Genomic DNA, 4253 nt, shown 5'->3' with positions numbered 1-4253 from the left:
TTTTTTTTTTTTTTGAAAAGTCATGTTCACATAGAGTTAAGCTGCACAGCTCACTTTCTTAATCATCCTGTAATTCTGCCCACTCTATGCTATGCCCAGTCACTGATGCACTTGTTTGGTAGCTCCCTTAGAGCTTAGAACCTAGGTTTCATGTCCTGCTCTACAGCTATATAATTTAACAATTTTCCTCTTGAGTTTGTTGGATTCTAACCCTATATATAACAAATCTTATTAATAGTACTGAATCTTAAAGGAGGCTGTGATGTCTTTAGTCCCTAGAAATATTAAACAACCTATAAACAAATGACCATATGAGAGTAAACAACACAAATTTCTACATGCTTTAAAACACTGAGGCAATGTACTGAGAAACACACCTAAGAAACTGCAACCAATCTACTCTGGACAAAAATTTAGACACTGTCTCTTCAAAATAAGCTATCTGGTGGTACTTATGCATATTCTTACATATATCAACAGTATTTTACATGCCATAACCTTAAAAATAATTCTAAAAGTGTTAAAATTATAAGCCTTAATCCATTTCTGTGGGCGTGAAAATGATACAATATATATTTGTTTCTTTAAAGTATTCAATAAAATGCATAAACTTCTAGAGCAATCACTGAAAAAAGAGTTCATACTAAAGGTTGTAATACTAGGAAAGAGGGCTCAATACTGCAGGTTCTTAAAGGCAAAAGTTAATAAAGCCTTGCTTTTGGTTGTGAATCCTGGCCTTAAAACATTATTCACATGATCTCCCCTTCCTTTTCCTATTGTAAAGATGTGGTGACAAATCAGGTTTGCTCATGCAGATAATAATCTTGAAAATAGTGGCAGAGAAATAACATGAAGGGAATATAGTTTACTTAATGACCTCCTAAATTGGAACTTATCACCCCATGCCTCTTGCATATCTCCAGACTAATATATAAGAGATATGAAATGGCTGTTTGCTACCAGTATTTTATTTGACGCTTAATTTTTTTTTATTCCTTGAATACCTACAATGCGTTAACAGGAACAGGAAAGCATAGCTATTCAAGTAACTAAATAATTATGCAAATCTCTAAGACACAGTAATGGACCAATTATTTTTAAAGTACAACACACCGACAAGTAGTTTGTTTTTAACTCAGTTTTGGTTTGTTGTTAATGCCATTGCTTGGGAAAAGCAAAGAAAAGCAGGAGCAGGTGAAGGAGAAACAACAATAGGAACAAGAAATAGAAGCAGCAGCATAAGCAAGTAAAGAGGAACGAGATGATGATGATGATGAGAATAAAACAGACTGGAAGAAAGGAAAAAGAACAGGTGAGGGAACCAGAAGGCCTTTTATGATACCTTTTTTCCCTTCCTTGATTCATGAAAACTGAAAAGTTCAAGACTTTTTTACAACAACAAAAAAAATCAAGCAAAAGATACACAATCACCCCTAAATTTTGTTAAGACTGAGATAATGCTCCATTCACGCCTGGCTCAGGTGCCAGCAGAAGGAAGGGACCCTCCAGACTCTACAGAAGAAGGAGGAGGACTCCTCCTCGCCCTGACGGCACCTCCACTGCTGCCACCGAGGCCCACGGCACAGCATCCACAGCTTCCTACCCATGCCAGGCCAGGTGGCCCCGCAGCGCTCCTACTCCCACTTCCCAGGACCCCAGACTTGCGGCTGCTGCCACCACTAGGGCCAATGCCAATACAACCACCGCTGCTGTCACCCTCGACGCACCGGCGCTCCCTACAAGGCTCCTACCACCTGGCCACAGCCACAGCCACAGGCCTGCCCCCCAACCTGGCCACAGACGGCGGCCCTCCTACCTACTGCTCCAAAGCACCACCCACCGCAGCGAAGCCAGCCGCCACATCCCAGGCTCCAGGCTCCAGCCTCCACTTTCCAGCTTGTGGCAAGTTGTTCCTCCTTCTGGCACGGAGCAGCTGAGCCAACAAAGTCAGAAAAGCCTAGAACATGATGCAGGGAGTGGTAACGTTAGAATCTAACCTCGTCATAGCGGCCACTGGGTGGCAGTTACAAGTTTCAGTTAACTGGAGACTCCACAGTGGCCTGGTCCCCATCCACGGGAGCCGTTGGGCCAACCGGCGCTGCGGCTCCTGGGCGAGCAAGAACAGCAGAACTCAGACCCAGCGACCACCACCCCGCCTGCCCTGTCCCCCCTCCCCGCGCCCCAACCCCAATCCGAGTGCCAGTTTCCGTTCCTAACGCCTCCACCCAGAGGGCCCTGTCCCCCCATGACGCCTGCTATTCCGTGCCCAGGGATCCCAGGTTGTCTCAACACAGAGCAATAGGACGCAGACCCGGGAACCATGACGGTTGTCGAGGCCCCGCCATGCTCATGATTCCCATGGAAACGCTGTGCTCCCACCGGGCTAAATCACGAGCAGTAGGAGGTCTCCCTCCAGATTCTAGAGCCTGGCTCCTTCCTTGGAGGCCACAGCTGTGGCGGCCACCTTTGCCACCACCAGCAGTGCAGCCCCTGATCACGCCCCCTAACCCGCCGCTGGCAGTGTAGCCCTCGATAGTGTCCCAAACACCCCCACACTCCCAGGAAGTGTAACCACCGATAACGCCCCCAACCTGTCCTCGAGCACCCAATAGCGACCCCAACCCGCCCCCCCACCGGAAGAAATGACGCCTGGAACAGCGCCCCAACCTGCCCTCCGTCCCCGGGCACCGCAGCCCTGGATAGCACCCCAACTCGCTCCCAGCTGCAGGCAGTGATGCCCGGAATAGCGCCCCCAGGCCGTGGGCAGTGCAGTTGAGGATACTCACCTACCGTGGCCGCCTTTCTACCACTCTGGCAGCTGTGCTGTCTCTGTTGCAGCCACCAGCCGCAGCGAGGCGAGCCGCTGTGCCACAGGCTCCGGCCTCCAGCTTGTGTCAGAGGAAACCACCTTCTCCTCCCGCTGTAGCACAGCACGGAGCCAGCTGCTCGTCCGCCATCTTACCGCTCCGGCCGCACTTAAGTCTCTGTTGTCGCCGCTGGTGTTCTGATTGGATGAAAGAAAACCTCTAGGCTTATTCTGATTGGACTTTACTATCATGTTCTGATTGGTTAGCCTAGGGCTTGCTCTCATCCAATCAGAACATGTAGTCCAGGAACCTTGGTATATAAAGCATGCTAAGCGGGAGTCGGGCAGTTCCAGGCTCTTTTGTTTCTGTCTGTTCTGCAGGTGTGTGCCCGTCTTACAAGTGGGGAAGGGGCTGGGCATGGTGACTCATGCCTGTAATCCCAGCACTTTGGAAGGCCAAGGTCGGTGGATCACGAGGTCAAGTTTGAGACCAGCCTGGCCAAGATGGTGAAACCCCATCTCTGCTAAACATACAAAAATTAGCCGGGAGTGGTGCTCCTGTAGTCCCAGCTACTTGGGAGGCTGAAGCAGGAGAATCACTTAAACCCAGGAGGCGGAGGTTGCAGTGAGCCAAGATCGCGCCACTGCACTGTAGCCCAGGTAACAGAGCAAGAATCCATCTTGGAGAAGAAAAAAAAAAGGAAGGGGGAAAGAGCGAGCCACCTGCTGCATGCTGGAGGCTGTAGCAGTGAGTGGCAGTGATGCAGCATGGCAGGAGCAGCAGGATCTGGATGATTTCCAGCTTCATCCATGTCCCTGCAAAGGACATGAACTCATTCTTTTTTATGGCTGCATAGTAGTCCATGGTGTATATGTGCCACATTTTCTTTATACACCAAGCGATAAGATTTATCATCTGGGAGGCCAGGTGCAGTGGCTCACGCCTGTAATCCCAGCACTTTGGGAAGCCAAGGCAGGCAGATAATGAGGTCAGGAGTTCGAGACCAGCCTTACCAACATGCTGAAACCCCATCTCTACTAAAAACCAAAAAAAAATTAGCCAGGAGTGGTGGCGCGTGCCTGTATTCCCAGCTACTCAGGAGGCTGAGGCAGGAGAATCACTTGAACCTGGTAGGTGGAGGTTGCAGTAAGCAGAGAATGAGCCACTGCACTCCAGCCTGGGAGACAGAGGGAGACTGCCATCTCATTAATTAATTAATTAATTAATTAAATTTATCATCTGGGGTATCAGGCGAGAGGACTAGCTAGGTTGGGTATATGGAATTAGAACTCATGAGTGAAGAAATTCAAAATTAAAGTTAAGAATATTATTGGTCTATATAGCATTTACAGAAAGGCCAAAGAGACAATATTCCAGACTATAGAGGTTAGAGAAAATCAAGTTATCTATCTTAAGAGCACACTTTCTTTTTTTTTTTTTTTTTTT

General features: G+C 48.2%; 1 long non-coding RNA gene and 1 pseudogene across 1 annotated transcript in view; one reads left to right on the top strand and one right to left on the bottom strand.

The window, feature by feature from the left end:
- The window catches only part of LOC108541961 (uncharacterized), a 14877-nt gene extending 11890 nt beyond the window's left edge, over window positions 1-2987 (bottom strand). The window contains exons 1-2 of the long non-coding RNA XR_001889129.1: window positions 2787-2987; window positions 1817-1957 (exon numbers count right to left, since the gene is read on the bottom strand). This is a non-coding gene — a long non-coding RNA (uncharacterized LOC108541961). The remainder of the gene's footprint in view (window positions 1-1816; window positions 1958-2786) is intronic.
- The window catches only part of LOC108541960 (ras suppressor protein 1-like), a 167504-nt pseudogene that overhangs the window by 104730 nt on the left and 58521 nt on the right, over window positions 1-4253 (top strand).

This window comes from Rhinopithecus bieti, unplaced genomic scaffold (genome assembly GCF_001698545.2).
Source record: "Rhinopithecus bieti isolate Rb0 unplaced genomic scaffold, ASM169854v2 scaffold_20310, whole genome shotgun sequence".
Classification (NCBI taxonomy): domain Eukaryota; kingdom Metazoa; phylum Chordata; class Mammalia; order Primates; family Cercopithecidae; genus Rhinopithecus; species Rhinopithecus bieti.
Note: the sequence above shows the minus strand (reverse complement) of the source record. Positions and strands in the feature narration are given on the sequence as shown.